Below are 22,788 nucleotides of genomic sequence, written 5' to 3'. Positions count from 1 at the left end.
CCACCAGGCCTAATTGCCGTAATCGGTCGCGACCGCGGCATAGTAATTAGCACCTCGCTGCCAAGCTTTGTTGAGACGGGGACAATGGCCATGGGAATACATATGAAAACAAAAAATACAATGTGATTTTGCAGGTATGATTAATTGTATTAGTGTAAATGAATAAATAAACTTTCCTTTTCTAACGTTTTCATGGTTTGTTTTCATTACTGAGCCAGTTCAGTACCAGACATGCGCACTCAGCAGCAGCAAAATCATGTGATTTGCGTGATTTGCATATGAACTTATAATAAACGGCGGGTAGTTTGAAGACCACACTTATGACAATAACAAGCTTGCGAGACGTTTGAATGTTTTATGATATGGAGAACTTGGTTGATTTACTACAGTATCATTACTATATTTCTTTAAATATTTTGACTGAAAATAGATTTGATTAAAACTGTAGCATTACTCAACTCATCATTCACGTGGAATCATACGACAAGTTTACTTCAATCGTCACAAACAGTCGGGTACATGGAGGATGATTCACCAAATTGCCCGCAAATGCGTCACGTCGGGCAGATAATGAAACTTTGTGGATAAAATGAGTTACAAAATTACCTTTTCTAACTCATTCTGAGAATGTAACATGTAATTTTATCGACGAACTGTTCTTGCGAGGCATGATAACAAAACTTTGGAGCGTGCATCATCTCAATCAGGCAGCGTTGCTATGGTAGTACAGCGTACACACGCCATGCAGTCGGCAATTTTGGCGGGAAAAATAATCCTGTATTTCGTCTGGGGATTCCGAACCTCGCTAACACGACCACCCCGGTTACTCGACCACTCCGACCACGGTTCCATGAGTGGTCGTGTTACCGGGGTTCCACTGTATAACAGATGGTCCTGCACGACCATTTGACCCGAAAACTGACAAATTCAAAGTTTATTAGGAACTACGGTTAGGGGCTGGCCGTGCATGAATACAAAAAAAAACTCCCTAATGAGACCTTAGCGAGTTGTTGTCTAAAATGTACCAGCGTCCACCACCCAGTCAGCGGCCATGTTGGATTCAACTACAAGAATGATTGGGCTTCCCAATACTACAGGGGGTCACTCTCCAACATGTTTAGAGCATACTTGTAATTTTCAAATTCAAAAGACCCACTCCAGGCTGCTGGGCCCAACCTTTCCCAATCTCCCATCTTGCTGGCATGTTTTTCATCGCCTCCCCCCATGCTTCCATTTTGTTGTGAAATCCGATGGGAAGTTTGGATGAGCGAGTATGGTCTGACCTCGATAGTAGACACTTGTCGGAGTATGTTTATATTTCTGAATTTCCATAAGATCTCTTGGGACTGGACTGCGGCCAGCAGGCATAGTGGGAAAGCGAGAAGCCTAATGTGTGACCATGCAGTGCACGGTAATTTCGAGGTCTATGGCCTTGTGGTGTGGGATGTTGGCAAAGTTAACCCTGTTGGGTCAGACTGAAATCAGGGGCTCTCTGTGCCCTGCGTGGGTCCTGCATTCAAGTCCAAAAAAACACCCCATCACGCACACATTTCTCAGTAGGGGGGGCCACCAAGGATGCTCTACACATGTTATGGATAGTGACCCCCCCCCCCCGCCTCCCCGGCCGGGCAGGAGCCTTGTGACTGTTATTTTAGACATCTTCTCCCTTATCAGTTATCTTACACCCAAATGTCATGAAATTTTCAGGAAATGCGTTTTACGGTGTACTTCTTTCGTTTATGGCTACTAAATTTTATTTTGATGACTTTAATACCTGGTGGATGCTAGCTCTTTCATGTCTTTAGCTCCGAGCACAGTGAGATGATCTATGATGTCTTAGAGAATGGTAATAAAGTGTTGACTCTGGAATGGTGAAATTTTTAAGCGTCTTCAACAAGCAGACAATGCATGCAAAAATTCCACAAACTATTCTTTACCGAGCTGCTTACTCTCAAGTTACTCCTCATCCATTGTTCTCCAAATCGGATCACAAATAGTCATTAAAAGCGTGCAAAAAACCCAACCACCCAACGAGCACCACTGATGCGACAAAATGGCGAAAAGCTTTTTCATCCTGTAAGATCCGACGTGAACACAGCATGCTGTGATGTCACAATCAGCCAAACATCACCCGCCTAAGAACTAGTCTTTGATGCGTGACTGGTTAGAGTCGATGTTCGCAAGCACAGTTGGGCAGTTCGGCAAGTAATTCGATCGTTCTAGCACTCGGATAAAGAAACGAACCTTGTCTAATCGCCATTCACCGCAGACATGGCAGATGTCGCAACGATAGCTTAAGCCTTAGGCATTGACTGGATTCGAAATGTCCCGCCAGTTTGGAGTTTACTACAAGTACCGAAAGAGAGTGTGCAATATCTATATTTGGTTGATTGTGACCTCATGGCAGGCTGTGTTCACGTCAGTGGGGCTCATTAGGTGATTGGGTTTTTTTGTGCACTTTCAATGACTATTTGTGATCCGATTTGGAGAACAATATTGATATGCATGCATGAATAGTAACTTGAGAGTAAGTAGCTCGGTATAGAATAGTTTTTAGATTATGGAATTTTTGCATGCACTGTGCCTGTTGAAGTCGCTCAAATTTCACCATTCCAGAGTCGAGCCGACCAAGTCTCAACCTGTACCGCCATAAAATCAATCAAGAAAGAACCCATTCCTGCGTATGACATGACGTCATCAATTTTCTCTCCGTGAACTCTCGAACTCCGTGAACTCTCCGCTATATCTCGGCCGCAATTTCGGGATCGGGAACTCAGGAAATGGCGGACTGCTCAATGAAAATTCAAGGTTTTCTGTGTTAGGTCAGACGCGACGCAATGACGTCCTCCAGACAATGCAAATGCACCCGGTGCATTCAGCCTGTTTTTCGGCGTGAGCAAGTCATTAGTCAATGGGATTGCGAAAACCTCTCGTTCAGACGGGAACAGGTAGTCCTAGTAACTGGTACGTGATGCAAGTCCTCATCAACACATGACATCTTCTGGACTATACATCAACGTACCAGCTCACAGTAGATCGTAGTGTATAAGACCGGCCGAATACGTTGCAGTTCGCCCCCAAATTAACACCTGACAACGGAACATTGAGCCCAATGCATGGATATGTAGTAATTCTACTGTTACTACGCTTTAAGAACAACACCTTATTACTTTCATCCGAGTGCTTGATATTTTGTAATCCCTCATCTAAATCGGAGATGACATTCAGCTGCCGTGTATCCAACAAATCATGGCCGCTTTTAGCTAGTGTCAATAGCCTCCGAAAGAGGGAACACGCCGAGAAATTACTATGGTGGCCGGGAAGCATAAGCAAATTCTTTTGTTAGGCGTTCAGGTGATAGCGTCGCTAGGTCCGATGTAAATATAATTTATTCCTGTGTTCAAACCTCGCCACCTTTTTCCGTCTTCCGATGAGCCACCGTAGATTTCCTTTCTGCCCGGTACTTGGGTAGCACTACCGATCTCGAAATATGAGCAAGGAGCGGCCATGATGTTTTCTTAGTGGCGAGTGCCGTTTCATGTCAACAAACAATCACATGGATTTCATTCCCAATCGTCTTGGAATCCCCGATTTTTGGATGTTCAGTTCATAGAACCAACAACATAGAATACGTGTAGTATAATTATGAGCCAATACCACTTGTATTTAGCTTGAAAATAGGTGTCCTTTTTCAATGTACATACCTGTTCATGATACACAGGTGACCGACAGCACTTACTAATGCGACCAACAGAAACCCAAATATAGAAGAAAGCGGCTTAGTAAGTGCTGTTTAATAGAACTAGGGAACAGGAACATGATCGAGAAAATCTCGGAGGATCAGTTATCGGAACGGGATAGCGAAACCTCACTACCAATAAAGTATCATCTCACTGTGCTCCGAGCTGTTCAGGCATGGAGGATTATGGCAAGCCAAAGCGGAATTTATTCAAGACTTTAGAATTACCATTCAAGAAGTTAAATATAAGTTCAAGAAGGAATGTATATGTTCAAGACTAAAATATGTTCAACCTTGAATCAAATGTTTTCAACCTTGAATAAAATATGTTCAACCTTGAATAAAATATGTTCAACCTTGAATAAAATATGTCCAACCTTGAACAAAATATGTTCAACCTTGAACAAAATATATTCAAGACTCACGTGACCATATTCAAGACGCACGTGACCACAAAATTGATGACGTAGTTGCTCATGTTTTGATGCTTTACGGACTTTCCCGAACCCGCGTCCGGACTTTCCCGAACCCATGGTACTTGTGTTGCGTTTCGGAGCTCGAATTGTTCGCACGAGGTTTTGACACATGGTTGTACACGTACCTAGCCGCCTACACCTGACATGTACTGTAATCCTACACATCATGACATGGATGCCGAGTGAATGTCAGAGTCGATACATGTTTCACAGACATATCAGGCAAATTATTAGGTTCAAAATGCGCAATGCCTCTCACCTTTCATTCTTAAGGCCGACACCACTGTATCGGATTCTCGTTGTCTTTTGACATGTTTGAGTGTTTAGGCTATACAGGCAAGCAATCATGTCGTGAAACAGAACACATCAGAAGTACCACAGATTCTACGCTCTACGTCATCAATTCTGTGGTCACGTGCGTCTTGAATATGGTCACGTGAGTCTTGAATATATTTTGTTCAAGGTTGAATATATTTTGTTCAAGGTTGGACATATTTTATTCAAGGTTGAACATATTTTATTCAAGGTTGAACATATTTTATTCAAGGTTGAAAACATTTGATTCAAGGTTGAACATATTTTAGTCTTGAACATATATTTCCTTCTTGAACTTATATTTAACTTCTTGAATGGTAATTCTAAAGTCTTGAATAAATTCCGCTTTGGCTTGCCATAGAGGATGACCGATTCATGGATTATACATACTGTAGCCTAGGGCCAACTGCCCTTCAACCGTGCAGCAACATGTTCAATAAGACCTACCTATACACAACAGTTTACACGCGCTCACTGACATAACACACATCGTAGGCCACCACTACACATTATGTGTGATTCATTTTATACGTACATGATGAATACTTTCCTTTATTACAACAAATTAACCGGTAAATTGATGAAATTCACGCACATTTTTGGGCCGGGCTATCGGCGTGGATGTGTTTCCGTCTTGGCCGCTCGCCCTCAGACAGCGAAAATGATTGGTTGATGAAACAATGGCCTGATTGGTTGGCTAGCCTTGGTCTCACCAGCCGGTGAGGAGGCCAGGTCTGCCTGCCTCCAAAAATGACGTTACTTCATGGCTTACCAGTCAGAACGGCCCCTGGTCAAAACGGCCCCCGCTTTAATAGAGTCAAAACGGCCCCGAGTCAAAACGGCCCTGGGTCAAATGGGCACCTATGCATGCTTCCCGAAATTGGTGGCTTGCATTGGAACTAACTTTTTCCCCCTTGTCCGTCATTAAAGGCATTCCCCTGTTCCAGCGGCTGTAGACTTGGCAGTGCCTTACTCTCACACAAATTTATACATTTCTGAATAGCCTGTCACTTGTAGAATACGTCTGGCCAAGTTTCAACGTCGTCTACAGTCATGTATAGACTGATACAGCACAATGAATGAGACACCCTGTATGTTAACGCAAATTTGAAAAATTTCAGCTTTATCATCAAGTTTATGCCTTAGGCCTATAACTTCAAGATCAACAAGGATGGTGAAAACATATTTTCATACACATCTACTCATCACCTGGAGAAAGCCAACTGACGACTATATAATAATAGGCTGTCGTTGCGGCTTTTGTTGGATTTTTTTGCCCTCGAAATTTTACCTTGAGAACATGTGCAATCTCACAGGAACCAGTCGATGTCAACATCCTGTTGAACTATAAATAGCATGCGGGGCATGTTCAACGCGTAAGTGCACAGAAGAAACTGGTATCTTCCTCAAATAATCGTCAAAGCTACCCCTTCACAAAAAACGTCGGACATTTTCACTTGAACAAGTAGCAATAGGGATAGAGTAGGCCCATCTTTATCCATGGTAATCACTCGAGATTGAAGAAATAGTTTTTTTGCGAGGGTACAATCCCGACCTGATCACCACTGGCTAGTGAGACCTTTGTGACGTCAAACTTTTTTACGCCGAGGGGTTTCCTGTTCTTCATCATGGGAAGTTCTAAGGTCTCGTTAGGGAGTTTTTCCCGAATGTACGCGATGATGATGTGCCACGTTAACAAGACGTAACATCTATTTTAAAATGCGTTTCCAATGTGATTACATGAGGACAACCCATTTGTGTCGTGTATCACTGGAAACGCCCGATTTCCCTGATTCTGCTGGCTGTGAAATCGGGCATTTTATTTCTTTGAATAAATCATAAGCGTCGCATTGGCTCCTAGCTCTGTTCACCACCCTAAATGGCAATATTGCCATTTGTCCTGTGAAGGACAATTGCTTACGCCACAAAAAATTTTTAAAAAATTGAGGGTCAACCATTGAACTTTTGAGATATGTTGAATTTTGCACAAATCAGGGAAAAACGCACCAACTGGCACTGGACTGCATTTCAACACGGGTCCAAAGTACATCCCAAGTTCAGTGTACACATACACGTCGGCAACAACTGTAAAATGCGTAGTTTCTTGTTAGCCTCCTATTGAGCAGCGCTCTAGATTTCAAAAACGCCAAAACATAGCTTTGCCAAAGCAACCGCTAAATCTACACTGGCATACTGTGAAGACCAAGAAATCAATGATTTTTAGGAACTATATACAGGTTGCCTGCGCATGAATACAATAAAAAAAACCCTCCATAATGAAACCTAATTTACCGTTGCGTGGTGCGGCTCACTATCATAATGCAACTTCGGAAGCGAGGAGCGCCTCTATCGGTGCTGGACAAACCGGGAATAATTTGTACTGCGTAAGATGTGGTCATGAATAAGAGAGTCAAGTTAACCCGCCTGGTTAGTGCCCGTGCTTAAGGAGGGATAGGGTTGGGGATGGGGAATGGGGTGTATATTACTGTCCTATAATTATCTTATTATTGCTGCATTAGGGGCAAGTAACTTCAACTGTCTATTATCTGGGATCCGCGGGATCTCACTTTAGGAACAGGTTTTTTGGAGGGGCAATCCCACTCGCCCCAGTGCCGAAATTTTAAAATTTCAGACACTGGAATTGATCAATTGCCGCCATCTTAAATGTCGGCATCCTAAGATTCAGGGTTTTGATAATCCTACGTCATCCACTGCATCACCACTTCGGACTGTTAATCTTATTCAGGCCGAATTAGTGCTACTTTATCTCATAAAACGTTAGATTTTATTTCAAAATAACAAAATATGATCTTTATAAATAAAATTTGACACTTACTAGTCGGTTTTAAGATGATTGTATTGAGAACCAAATACGCAGCGTTGGGCAGCAATCATTTTCGCGGGCTTCGTGGTGATGCGATAGCCTCACAGTAATAAGAAAGATTCTTTCCTGATCTACATCCGCGGCACTGCTTTTAAAGATGGTGGCAACTTACGGGCTCAGTACACAAGAGACAAGACCACCATCGATTTTTTAAGCCTTTTAGCAGTTAAATTGTCAATGTTTGACCGCGACGCATCAAATACTGCGTGGGGTTGTGAATCTGAACAGTCGGTCAAGTAAATGGTGAAAAGTAAACTGGTTGACCACGGAAATTTTTTGATAATCGACAAATTGGACAGACATTGATATTTCCACTCTTTTCAGCCAACGAGCAGAAAAATCTCAAAACACGCCCCCTATTGCCAAATTAGCAAAATTCAAAATTAATTTTTTTTTCATCAAATAATTTCTTTATATCTGTAGACTTGCCACTGCAAATATGTTTTCAATACCTCTCCAAATATGTACTTGATAGTTGAAAACATACTCGCGTCTAATTGATAGGTCTCGACCCTCCAACCTATGATGAATATTCATTGGTGGTATTGTCTCACAATTAAATCTGCTATAGGGTTCGTGTACATTTTTTGAACATACATTTTCGTGATTTAAAAAAAAATCATTCGATGCTGCCATTTTCATCAAACTTTGCAGAAGTGTAGCCCTATATCTTGTCAATGTCATAAGTGCCTTTTAGAAAGTTCCAATGATTCTAAATCGTTTTATTAGCGTTTTCGTGAGACATGCCAGAATATGACACGATGCGGTGCCGTGTTTACTGCCTGTGAGAGAATATCTTTCCGACCCCGTAAAATCTAGAAAAGGAGTTCCTATTTCAAAAGCGACCTGAATCGTGTTAGTTGATATCATTCAAAATCAAAAAGGCCTAAAACGATGTTTGCAAACCAAATAACTAACATTCCAGACATGACAGGGCTTTTTTTAGGCATGACAGGGCTTTTTTACCACGGTACCACTGAACAGTTAATAGTGATATCAGCCCTTACTAGTTCTAGATACGTTGTGAGGAACACAAATCAGCGCCACTAGTGTCAAGATTGTTCTAGGCCATGTGCTTGATGTAAATGAAAGCAAACCCTCTCATTGGTTGATGACTAAACTCTCTCATCGGTCAATTGCTTCAGTAATCATCGGAAATTTCCGAACCGCACCACGTGACGATAAATTAGAACTTCCCTTTCATCATGGCTACACACAACTAACATATTTTAAGCCATTTTCCTTTCGACATCAACTGCAATAACATTTTTCCAATATCTCACTTGAACCTAATATTTGCAAGGCAGAAAGACCTCACCTAGGGCATAAATCCATAGAATTTTTGACTGGTCATGACCATGATAATTTCAGGGTTTAGGGTATCTGAAATTTGTGGGGTCGTTTTTGTCTTAATTTCACGGGTCCACCACGTTTCACGGCTGAGCGGGTTAATTGGATCCCCAAATCCACGCCAGTGAACAGATGAGGCTCAAAGTTCATCAGAATGTTCGCCAGAAACAACTTACATGATATCAGAGAAACTATTCTAATTGCACTGATAGCACCCCCACTGGACAGTGAGGCCACGCATTGATTTCTTAAAGTGCTACCTACGCTAATTGATCAATTAGTGATGCGGAGCCTCATGGCTTAAGCTTAAATGCCGAACTCGCCCCAAGTGCCGAAATTCCAAAAAAACAGATGTAAGGAACGAAATCAGCGTTTGGGCTGGAATCCCTGGCTTTTTTTCGAGGTAGCACATAGGCTCGATGTACAGCATAGCATAGCGGATCGATGCTATAATATGTGAAGTGCAAGCTCTAGTGAACTCACAGTCACACAACTTACTGTTTGACATGACGCTTATCCCAAGGCGATGGAGTGGAACCTCCAAACCATCTCGAGTCCTTCTGACACCTCATAGTGGTGCGCTAACCTCAACCATCATTAGGCCTTTTACCCTTTCTTTTCATGCTATTACTAATCCCAACCATAACGCGTCCTTCCATCATGCTATTGAAAGCCTCAACCATGACACCCCTTTCACAGTCATACATGCTAGAGCTTTCTCTGACCATGACCCAGCCTTTTCATGCTATAGCTAACCCCAACCCATCCTTCTCATATGCTATAGCTAACACAACCATGACCTTTGTTTACCATCCTTTTCATCGAAAATAAATGAGGTGGGAATACTATTTTTGGGAGACACCCAGTAGTACAGAATGAAACCGAACATTCACCGACACCAAATCCTCAATTTCAAAACAAGGTATTGTTGTTGTTTTTTACCAGAACGAATTTGTAAAAAAACAGAAATATTGTCAATAAAAGAGATTATCATTTCAATAATTTGACTTTTGATTAGTATATATTCTATTATGATCAATCCAACAATAAAACAATGTAAACCTCGGGCAAATAGACCAACATTGACCTTTTTCGTCTCGTCTTGTGTCGAAGTTTTTCTTCCCTCTCTTTGGAATTTCCTCCCCGCCGCCGCTGCAACTTGCTCCAGACGCTGCCGGTACTTCAGTGTATTCCTTCGTTGAAGTCTTTTAGCGTGTTCGATTACTAGCGCGGTGCTTGCCCGTCAGTGCGTTCTTTTTGGTACTGGCGCCTCATCTCAAGCCAGGCCGAAGTGAGTGACCCTGTGAGCGGGTAACTTAGACATAACATGGCCGCCGCAAGTGACCCTTTGAGAAAAGATGGCAAACGAGCCTCTAAATGCCGGCTTTGTGAAATTCAAGAAATGTGTTTATTGCATCAGACTGCACTTTTTTGGCAAAAATATAATGGCTGTTGGAAGAAATTGATATCTAGATGTGAAAAAACCTCGAATATGGAGCGCCGATCTGGGATCCCAACTTGAAAAAGGACGTGGATAGAATCGAGAAGATACAACGCCGAGCAGCGCGATTTGACACAAACCGATATGCGAGTACCCAGAGTGCAACTGCCCTACTGGATGAGATGGGATGGAGATCCCTCGAGGACGAGGGAAGACCAGCGACTATGCCTGGTATACAAGATTGCTAAAGGGGCGGTGGCCGTGTCGGAGGAGGCCGTGAACTTATTCAAGGGGACCTTAGCAACGCGACACACAAATGCTAGAAAATATAAAGTAATCAGGACGTCAAAAAATTATTTCTAATTTGCGTGTGTCCCTTATAGAACGATTCCGACGTGGAGCAATCTACATCAGAACTTAACCGAGGCAGTAGACATGGACTCTTTAAAGCCTTGCTTAAGACTAGAACACTCCAATGACAGCGCGGCGCCGCGATAACGCAACTCAACCCAACAGCCTAATCCTCCGATCCGGAGGTACTGCAAGAATCCAGAAGTATTAAGGTAGCAGGAAGGGGTGGGCATTTGTGGTTTCCGAGTGTGAGGGGGTATAGGGGTGTCTGTTGACTGTGCTTTAAGAGAAACTAGGCATGTGCCAGTCTCCCTTAAAGCATAGTCAACAGACAACCATGCCGTCCCGAGCTTTGCGCGATATCGACCATTCTGGGAAAACGCAATGAGGAAGGTATGCTCATTAGCATAATCTATTATTAGCCCCTGCTCGAGGTAATCTTGCGCAGTGTTGCTTCTGCCCACATACATCGTGATGGAAAACTTCTCGTACAAAGAAAGTCTGGCATGCACCAAACTAATAAGTAAATAACTTCTGGCCGCGCGAGACTACTGTGATAAAAATGACAATTGCAGAGACTCTGTGACGTAGGCATATATTTTTTACAATTAAAAGTGCTCTCAAAAGACGATATGGAATGATTATTTATTAACATTTCCTGAACTATATACTTTCTAATTCTCACTTTACATAAATAGGTTGGCGTTAGGTCGCGTGCTTTTCTTTCCTCGTGACGGTATACAGCAAAATAGTTACAGCCCCATAATCGCGCTATAAGTCCATCATGAGATCGCGGTGACCCGTTATAAATGTTTCGCCAGCTTCGTTATTTTCCGCTACGCGGCGCGTTGGGTCATTGTGTCCAGATCCAGATCCAGCTAAAGTAGGCATATATTGATCTATCATCCTGCTGAATTGACCAGTCAGCCGCTTCGCACTGATTGTAACTATTCAGTCAAGTTTTGGCCTTGGTTTTCAATGGTCCGCTGATTTGCGCATAATATTTGGAAACGCACTCTTGTGGGCTCGCGTTGTAAGTAGCAAACAAACCCACGTGAATGATAAAGTTTCAAAATGTCCAGCGGTTATTCTCCACTTTTATGAAACATTTTTTTAAATTTTGAAAATGGAAATGTGCTGATAACCAACTGGAGCTTGTCCGTATAACCGCGGATTTTGGGTCAAGTAGATTTCCGCGAGATTTCGGGAATAGAGAAATTATGTGGAGTAAATGTTATACTTTGTTAATCATGTGCATGATTAAATTGTTTTTAAATAATCGGCGGTTTTACTGACATGGATGGTGAAATAATATTTTTATAAACTTCTACTTATCACCTTGAGAAAGCCAAATGATAACAATTTTAAATTTTGACACCAAAATAGGGTGCCGTTGCGGCTTTTCTTTGAGCATTTTGACCGCGAAGTCTCACCTTGAGAACATGTGCACTCTGACAGGAACCAGTTCATGTCAACATCCGATTGAGCTATAAATAGCATGCGAGGCCTGATCACTGCGGACGTGCACAGAAGAAGCTGATATTTTCCTCAAATAATCGTCAGAGCTACCTCTTCACAAAATACCCAGGACACCGACATTTGAACATGCAGCAATAGCGATATGATAGGCTTATCTGTATCCATGGTAATCGCCTGAGATTGAAGAACTTTTTTTTTGCGAGGGTACAATCCCGACCTGATCACCACTGGCTAGTGAGACCTAAGTTCAAATAGCATTCCGCGAAGATGACGTCACTGTAGCTACTGCCCTCTATTTCCCCATCGCTGAATTACAGGCAATGTCGGACAAAATGCGGTTTCGTAATGGATTCTGGCTTTCTAACTTGGGCAGTTAGATTCAATCTGGCACATGTCCGAGTGTTGGAAATACTACATACTGTCTTCTCCCACTTAACCGAGCGCGGCTGAATCGTAAAATGACTAAGTCCAAATGAATAGGCCGATTTTACTGGTGGCAGGCGAACATTAGAAAGAACAGCCACAGCTGATAATTGACTCCCTTTTCGTGGGCAATGCCAATGCCTTCCACGTAAGTGGATAAAAGACATGAACATTGACATGGGGTAGTCCTGTACTGAATGAATGAATACAATACGACTGGCGTCCTCGTTGTATGCCTATAGTGTTTGTTGACCAGAAATTTCTAATCTAGTGTCTATGATAAAGCCAGCTTCATGGGTCTGCAGAATGTCCCAATAAAGAAGTCTTGCTGTCAACGAATGAATTAAAGAACAGATTTACTTATTAATTTACCAATCAATTTTATTATCCAAACGGGATTTACACGTCATCATCAATAACATCATCATCCTCTTCTCCTTCCGAAAACTCAATCCCCTCAAGAAACTGCTAAAGCTCATCATTTACCATCTCTACCCCCTCCCCCAACTTCGTCATCGTCCTCAGGAACTAGGCCACTGGCTATCCAACCGTTCATAATCGTCTGTTGTGTGACCCTTTCCCAGCCGAGGCTGATCATCCTGACCACATCCCGCCTGGTGATCCGCTCACAATGTCCTTGATCATCGGTGTGGCCGATTTTCCACACTTTCCAAATGGTGACACTTGAAGCTCCTGTTTACGATTAAGTCCAAGGGCTGCAACAGCGAAGTACATCGTCCTGGGATAAAAGTGTCTGTCCCATTCTCTGCGGTGATTGCGTCACGAAATTGCTGATTTCGATGCGCCGGATACCTGTCTAAAAGTAACAGGAACGTGGCCCCTGCTACAAATGGCACAATCAGGGCCTGCAACCACTCGATTAGCGATTGGTGTCGTGCCCAACCCTGTGGACTACCAGTTACCTGGAAAAATAAACAACAAGTATGAACATTTACATTACTTTTCTGAACAGTCAGACACGCACAATGTTTTGGTTGCATCCATGATAAACCTACAACAATCTTAGTCAAAGAAGTTCTGATTTTCCTAAAAAAAACTACAATTAACTAGAATGTCTGAACGTCAATGACAGCACTGATGACGTCAGGTACATGTCCTGTACTACAACCACGGACTTGTATTCTATGCCAATACTCACTCGCACATTGTCTGGAGCATCCGCCTGAAGCTGCCGAATGACGTCACCATCTGGTGTCAAGCCTCTGAAGTTGAGCTCGGCTCGTCCTTTTCGTCCGTCTGTCGTAACTACTAGAGTCACCGTGCATCCAAGTTTCGGGTTGCCTTGGGATGATCTAATGTCAACATTCTGGGATCCAGTCGCTTCCATTGTTGATCTTGGCACCATATCAAACAACACGAACGTCTCATTCATGTTCATGATGACATCAAAATCAGCGTCACTGATGAGGTCTGCAAAATCTCCCCGGTAGTCGGCAACTAAAGCCTGGGCGTTGTCAGGTAACTCCCTTGAATCGTTGGTCTTCCTTCGATAGCTGATTTGTTTCCTGAAATGGAATTTGCATATTGTTAAAATTCACCCAATACAATCCATACGTTAAGGCCGATCCACCCAACAGCGGAATAAAGCTCACCTTTCCATAAAGTTGCTAAGCCAATGTGCAGATGCATGGAAAAGGGATAGCAGGGGTCTCTGTTCTTGTCTTTCGGCCTTCGTTTCGTTCGGAAGCTCTGCCCACCATTGCCGAAATTCTCTTCCAGCTTGCCCTTTAATATCCTCACCGGAAACAGGGAAACCAAGTCTTCGGCGCTCAAGGAACCAGGTGTTCAAATTGTTTTCCATTTCGGGCCACTGTGCTGAAATAAAAAAGCTAACACGTTTAACATCTTTGGAAATATTGATTGGTGATGACCACTGGTATGAACGAAATGTTAGTCCTAAGAATAAAGGTCCCTGGAACAATAATACTGATTGTTAAAGGCATGGTCAGGGTCAGTCGCTTTGATGTATCATGCGACTTATTCTTCCGTCCATGACACAGAAGCGGACTTATTCCAGTCAGTATAGGCCAACAAAGAAGGAAATTCATTTAGCGAGGAAAAGAATGCTTGAAGAAAAACTACCTTGTGGATCAGTTCCGTGTTGCCGTTGTCTCCTCCATCTTCTATGGTCTTGAGTTGATTTATCTCTGAGGGCAAACAAGTTATCCTGTGTGCTTATCGAACGTCTAAATGTCTGCGGTGCTATGCGGTGGTGTCTAGCACAGGATGTCGCAGTTTCAGCATGACGTAATCCTATAGCATGCTCCAATTGGTATGTATCGATAAGGTCAATCTTCTGATTGAGACTGTAGCTTTTCTGGTGCCTACGTGCACCCGGTACAGCTTGGTTAGCATCATCTACATCATCATCATCAGTAGTGGTATCAGGGTCAGGGCTGTCAACATCATCTCCATACTCCATTCCATACGTTAAGATCATCATGGTGCCTGCTAGGCCTACCCACAAACTCCATCGGTACCAGAAGAACGTGGTCAAAGCAAGATGGCAGAAAACAATTGTGACATTTGACACGAAAGTTCCCTTTATTGGATTTTCCCCTCAAGAAAACGATTCCATAATCGATTAGATAAAATAAATTCATTTAAAAGACTCTGGATCGGTCAACCATTTACATGGACTTGTAATAGACTTACGTAACTTCAATAATCATCACCCTGACTACAGGGATTACTGGCCCTGGCCGCGACAAGGCGTTATTGAATTGACAACATTTACAAGGTTGTCTTCCTATATCTATTGATCACTATAATTGGCTGTCATATTGAATGTTTGCAGCCCACCCGTAAAATACTACAGACTGCCATGTTTCTGGACTCAGTCATTTTCGAGCCATTTTCCTGGCGCTCGGTTAAGTGGGAGAAGACAGTAATTGTTCTGAATATTTCTCTCTCTGACTCTATGGTATCATTCATGCTAAAAACAATGCAGGGTCAAAGATAATTTACTTTGGAATAAGCTCAAATGTGTAGAAATAAGTGTCGATGTCCGCCTGTCACGTGACTAAAACGTCATCAATATCTTATGCAAATGATCTTGTGAGCTATAAATAGTAACTTCGCGGCATGCTATTCGAGAAAAGTTTGTGTGTTTGTTTGTGCGCTCATATCTCCCAGACCGAATGGCTGAGCGACCCCAGATTTTGCATGTAGCATTAAAGGGAATGGCCCGCCAAAAAATGGGGAGTTTTGGACGGCCCGGTCAAAACCTTAGGCGGGAATAAGGTTTCATTGATAAATATAAGGAGTTTCAAGGCCCCCAAATCACTTGTAAGGTTCAATAGATACTGGCCTTTCATTGGTTTACCGTCTGCGTATCATTTACATACTCTCATTTTGAAAAATATGACAATCTTTACGATCACGTTATTGATTTTTGCAACATTTTCGGTAACGCGCCCCTTGCGGATCTGTAAGGTACCATTCGGATGCTTGAAAAATGCTTCGTCTCGTCGATTCGCTCGCGGATAAAAGCATCAGGTTGACGGCAGCAACTTTTAATTGTTGGAGACAGAGAAGGAAGGAATATGATTATCAGTTTGATGAAAACTTTGCTAAGTTTCTTCTTGGGACTCGAAATCCATACTACTATTCTCTCCATTTTCCATTTTCTCCTCTCTCCAACTCACTACTATCGCTATTGACTGCGTAACATACACTAACATTCTTTCGCTATCATTGCTAACTTCATTTACTAGAACACTGGCCTCTTTGTAGCCGATTATGTAACCCATAGTGGAAACACCTGACAGCGCCGCCCGGCATGATCCACGTGCTACTGGCATATTTATAACTCGTAGTAAATAAGGTTGTAAAAATATGCAAATGAGATGCCGTATATGGAAACCATGACGTCACTAAGCAGTTCTTATTTCTGCTACGGGTGGCGCTGTTGCTTGCTTCTGGAGGCGCTATTCAACCTCTTTAATGTCCTTACGAAGCCCGATTTTTGAATTTCCAACTAACATCCGATATGACGCCGTTTATTGGTTTTATCTAAAGCCCGGTCCACACTAGCCAACATGAACCAACAAATGTTGGCCAACATCGTGTTGGGCCTTGTTGCAGAGGCATGTTTCCTATTGTTTGCCAGTGTGGACGGGTCCAAAAACAAGTGAAAACATCAGCCAACTTGTTGGCCAATGTTGGCCTATGTTAGGCCATGCTACTTCTGAACAACATGTTGGTTGGTGTTGGGCAATCAGCAGCCAATCAGGGAACAGATTTGGATCATGTGATGGAGCTACTGGGACAAAATGGCAGCCTCAATGAAAGATAGAGAATGGCATTTCAAGAAATTGAACACTTAATTTCGTAATACGAAAAGCTTCATCCATCCGCAGGAAATTCTTGAGGCTTTTGAAGTCTGACGCCATAACTCTTGAAGGAGGCAGTGATAGGCCCCATGCATGCTTTTTCCACAAGTATGGCTTTTGTCAGTTGCGGCGGCGACGGGGGTTAATCACAACTGAAAGAATTGCTGCTGAAGCACCTAGGCATGCTTTCTTCCTGTGGTTCTCCATTGTTTTAAAGAAAAAATGAAGAGAAATGACTGATTTTCCCTCCAAATTGCCCTCAAATTCATGCCAAACACGGCCAAACTTAGTCAAACTTGTTTGGCAATGTTTGCCTGTGTTTGATAGTGTGGACGGGTCCCCAAACATTCGCCAACATGATGTTGGCTCATGTTGGCCAACAATTGTTGGCGAATGTTTGCTAGTGTAGACCAGGCTTTACGTGATTCAGCTTGCCCGCGCGGCGATTTTACCTTCGCGTCATGCGCGTCACGGGCGACGTCACTCCCGACACAGCCTGATTGCGTCACGGCTCCGACGTCAGGATGGGTCTGCTGACGCCATGACGTCACAATGCGACGTCTCGAGCCCTGTCACTTCAATCAAAAGCTTTTGCGCGTTCACACACAGCTTGGTGATCGATTTTTGTTCGGAATCAATAATTGTGAAAAGAAGGTTTGTATTAAATGTATATGACGAATGAAAAAGATTGATGATAGGCCTACTGCTGGCCGGTGGGCTTGTTTAGTATCGGCCTTTTGTGTACTGTTCCATTGGCCTACTGACATCTCACTTCTCATCGGTCACTTCATGGTCAGAGCAAATGATACTGCCCTAGTATTAGGCCTACTACCCACGAGAGAACATAAAATTAGTCAATCACCCGGTGAAAGGCCACTGACTAGGCCAGTGCATGATCTGATAATGACATCAGACCCAGTCACACACCATTTGGGCCTAGCTACTTTGTTGATTGAATACAAATAGTTTATTTTGTCTTTTTATAGAAGAAGATGCCTAACCCTCCAAAAAGAAAAAAGAGCCTGTCTAGGCACACGCCAGGGAGTAAACGAATAAAGCAGACTCGAACAGTCGAAGAAGAAGAAATTAGACATGTAAGGTACGGTAGGCCTATAGCCTACGATAGGTCCATGGCTCTTGGCATCTTGACATTCTTTTAACCTAAAGCTATTGCTGAGCAGTCCACATGAAGCAGATCATGGGTCCCGTTACTCAATCAGTGGGGGACATGACCGTCTCTATCTGATACTTCCTCCTTCTTCTCCATCAATAAATCAGTGGGGGACATGACCGTCTCAATCTGATACTTCTTCCGCCTTCATTTCTGAGTGAGGCACTAGCCTTCCTTTTCGTTCGTGCACATTCATGTACCGTTATACATTGTAAATAACATGTACAATGTATGCTCAGCCTACATGTACATTTCTTTTTTGTCCAATCATGTCCATGTAATGAGACCCGGCTCCGTTTTTCCCTGTGATAATTTATTGATTTCAAATCAAAATACAGATACCTTCAAATAAACTTGAGTTTTTGTTATTTCTTTTCGTTTATCAATACATCACTTATAGTACACTGAAACTCTGATGATGGCGGCCACGGGTACAGTGGACTAAGTTGTTAAAAAGTAAGAAACGCGATCCCGAAAGACCACCTCCGCCAATGCGTTTTGACGGTAAAGTTGTTTATGATACACGAGATATCATTTGTAAATGGGCCGACTACTTTGCGAATTTGTACACTCCGGATCGTAGCGGTAAATACGACGAAACATTCAGACAATAAGTCGAAAAGAAAGTGCGCGAAATGGAAACTGAGTCGCGGAAAAACTACATTTCTGTGTTGGACACTCTCTTCACTGGAAGTCTTTGGTTGACAAGTCAGTGCTTGATTATGAAAACAAACGTTTTTCCGCCGAGTGTGTAAAAAACAATCTCCTAAGAGTAGCAAACATTGAGAAATCTTTAGATTATCCCTCTCTGATATGGATCGCTTCTCTGCAAGATCCAAAACACAAACAGGGCTATGCCTTTCTTGCGAAATTAAACATACTGCCAGAAACAATTGTGGAGACTCAATGCAACCGTTGTAACCAATGCTATACCGATCCGCAGGTGCACTTCTTCTGTGGGTGTTCAGGCTATTCAGTCTATAGAGAAGATTTCTGGGAACAAGTTGTAAATGACCTCCCAGCTGACATAAGTGCCTTTCTTTGGAACATGAATGATGTAGAGCTAACAGAAACTTTGCTGGGTAAGTAATGCCCGCCGTTCACGATTAAATTTTTTGGTCAAATCTGTTGGTCAAACTTTTGTGTCAAATTTTCTAGTTCAGCCGCCCGTCGTGCACGATGGATTTATTTCATCATCTTTTCCAATATGGCTCCCGTGCAGTCAAGACTGATTGCGGCAGCTGCTGCATGTGCAGCCATAACTGCAATTGTTGCGAGCCCTATACTCTTCGATCAACACATCTACAGCATTTTGTGTCCAAACCATCTTGGTACAAGCCTGCGTTTCGACAGAGTGTGCAGGTATGGTGCGAGTTGCTTGTATAAAGTGTACCTGAATTATTTCTTGGCGCATAATACTAATTATTATAACTATTAACTGTCTTTGTCGCTGTCCCGGCTCACAAAGGATCGGTACAGTATATGAATAGGCCTACCTATTTGGACAGCTCGGATAGTGAAAGACCATGCTTTAATTGTTACTAAAAACGCCAATGCGCGTCACGCCTGAAAAAAACCCCATCTAATTGATGTGTTCATTGATTGATGGCCCGATAATATTGAAATGGCTACTTTGACTCAAACGGTTAATCGTACAGAAAAAATCCAATCCCGCCGCTCACGATCCAATATTTCCGAATCGTACTAAATAAATAGGACCGGTTCTATCCACAACAATTTTTATCCTAGGAACATATTTCATCCAATTTCCCGTCGTTCACGATCAAACTTTTTGGTCATATTTTTTTGGTCAAATTAAATTTGATCGTGAACGGCGGGCATAACACAGCTCATCAGACTTTGATGTCAACATGACCCTCCTAAAGATCACAGGCAAATGCTGGAGTGTACATGTATAACGTAATGTAAATGATCTCGTGTTAAACTACTATAAGCTTGCCTTATAGTTATTGCTCAAACGCATTTGAACTTTTGTACATAGCATTATTATTATTATTATTATTATTATTATTATTATTATTATTATTATTATTATTATTATCATTATTATTATTATGTCCCTGTATTTTGTTTCAATCATTTGGGATTTAAGGTGCCTATATCCACAAAAAAAACGTGATCAAAGACACCAGAGAGACCGATCAAAAAAATATAAGCTGCTGGCCATTTTGACAGACTGCTGCCTAGTAAGAGAACAGGAAAGTTTTCAGCTTTCTCTTGAAGACAAGGATACTGCTGCTCGCACGAATTTTTGACTTTCAGTGTAAGTGAAAGTGTTAGAATCTTCTATAAGGAGGAATAAACAGATATATATATGTTTGGAAACAGTACTCCAATACAAAAACTGTTAAGAATAAGAATTTGGGAATTCATAATAGTTGACAGTGATAATAATAATTCTTTTAATAATACAGAATGTTGAACTAATGAAAGAGAAGTCCAAATTTCTTTACAACACATTTTTAAAAGATGATACGGACAAGAAAGATGAAAATTATCCTGGAGAAATATTGTCAAGATGATATTGATGTAGAATAATTGTCAAGTAAATATGTCATAATAAAATCTCTGATGTGAGTTTGAGAGTTTTCCAATTTAAATTTCTACATGATACCTTTGCTAATAACTATTGGCTTCAAAAATGGAAAATAAAGGACAACAACCACTGCACCCTGTATCAAAGGGAATTATTAGTAGATAATATTATACATTCATTTTGGGACTATCTGTACATTCAAGAATTTTGAGAAAGTACTAAAGGCTGGCTTTAGCCTTTCTCTTACCGTATCACTAAAAAGAACATTTGGTTTGGGCTAAGAGATGAACTCTTTTGCAGTCATATTTTCGGCCAAGCGCAACATCCAAGGTTAGAATACTCGAAGGTTAGAAAATTGTAAACCACGGACTCAAGCTTTCAGAGTTTATCTGAAACATATAAAATATTTAGAATTCACTATAGCATCTAAAAATAACAAAGTTGATTTGTTCAATGAAAAATGGGGCCCAATACTATACTTACTTTAATCTGGGGTGGGCATCTTGTTTCAACAAAACCACAAAAAACTAATGTACATGTATAGGCTATAAATACTCTAAAACCTTGTTTTTATGGGTACAAGTGTCCATATGTCATAATAAAATCTCTGATGTGAGTTTGAGAGTTTTCCAATTTAAATTTCTACATGATACCTTTGCTAATAACTATTGGCTTCAAAAATGGAAAATAAAGGACAACAACCACTGCACCCTGTATCAAAGGGAATTATTAGTAGATAATATTATACATTCATTTTGGGACTATCTGTACATTCAAGAATTTTGAGAAAGTACTAAAGGCTGGCTTTAGCCTTTCTCTTACCGTATCACTAAAAAGAACATTTGGTTTGGGCTAAGAGATGAACTCTTTTGCAGTCATATTTTCGGCCAAGCGCAACATCCAAGGTTAGAATACTCGAAGGTTAGAAAATTGTAAACCACGGACTCAAGCTTTCAGAGTTTATCTGAAACATATAAAATATTTAGAATTCACTATAGCATCTAAAAATAACAAAGTTGATTTGTTCAATGAAAAATGGGGCCCAATACTATACTTACTTTAATCTGGGGTGGGCATCTTGTTTCAACAAAACCACAAAAAACTAATGTACATGTATAGGCTATAAATACTCTAAAACCTTGTTTTTATGGGTACAAGTGTCCACCTCATTAAAATCTTGCGTGACCGGCCCAATTATTTCACATGCATGGTGTCTTTACAATGGGACCTTACCATGATTGGCTAACGTCGGGTTCTCTATGAATGTCTGAAGAAACTTCGCTCAGTCGCTTGTCGGGTCGTGAAATCGACATGTAGTCTGGATTTGAAATTGATCCCATTGGGTGAGAAGGCCTATTGCAACTCGCGGTTTTATACAGGGTGGCTTCAAAAATTAATCGGTGAATTGATTTATTGGGATTGGATGGTTTGGGGCGAGATCTGGGATAAATGCGAGTTTTAGGAATTCCTAAGACTAACGTTAGTGTTAGCGCTTGTATAGTATGGACTTGTCATGTAAGAGTGCTTTCACGAGAGGTTAAGAACTGGCTCCGATAACACAATCCCTAGCGTTAACACCACCTTTTACGCTAAAAATGCACATGAAAACCTGTGTTAACGTTAGCGAATGCTAGGCTTACGGTGCCAGTTCCGAACATAAGAATAAATCTAGAGTTCCACAGGTTTTGGATAGGGTAATTGTCGAAAAATCAAGTAAACACGATTCTCCTTTCATAGTGTAACGTATATGGCTGGCGGGAGTGGACAAATATCTGAATCAAGGGTCGGGATAAATCAGATTTATACCACGACTATATTCATAATAGTAGACAGCCAATCAGAACCCCGCATTTCATGAATTATGGTGACCATTAAATCTGAATTATACCACGACATAAATGAATCAACCCACGACTATAATCGTTTTAGACCCACGACTATATTCGTAATAGCAGACAGCCAATCAGAGAGCCGAATTTATGGACGGAAGTGCGATTTATGGACGCCGGAAGTGCGATATATGGACGCCGGAAGTGCTATTTATGGACGCCGGATGTTAGAGATCCGATGTTTTGATTGGTTGATTTATGGTGCACCACAATTCTGATTTACTTCCGTCCTCCATAAATGACACTTCCGTCCACAATTCCTATTTATGCCGCGGCATAATTCACGAAATCCGAGGTTTTGATTGGTCGATTTATGGTGCACCACAATTCCTATTCATGCCGTGGCATAATTCTGAAT

The 22,788-nt window shown here is 41.8% G+C and overlaps 1 long non-coding RNA gene across 1 annotated transcript in view; it reads right to left on the bottom strand.

The window, feature by feature from the left end:
• Nucleotides 1-5,162, bottom strand: part of LOC135489005 (uncharacterized) — a 56,304-nt gene extending 51,142 nt beyond the window's left edge. Inside the window, exon 1 of the long non-coding RNA XR_010447086.1 lies at nt 5,066-5,162. This is a non-coding gene — a long non-coding RNA (uncharacterized LOC135489005). The remainder of the gene's footprint in view (nt 1-5,065) is intronic.
• Nucleotides 5,163-22,788: the final 17,626 nt, after the last annotated feature.

This window comes from Lineus longissimus, chromosome 6, assembly GCF_910592395.1.
Source record: "Lineus longissimus chromosome 6, tnLinLong1.2, whole genome shotgun sequence".
Lineage (NCBI taxonomy): Eukaryota > Metazoa > Nemertea > Pilidiophora > Heteronemertea > Lineidae > Lineus > Lineus longissimus.
This window is presented reverse-complemented; position numbering and strand designations above follow the sequence as displayed.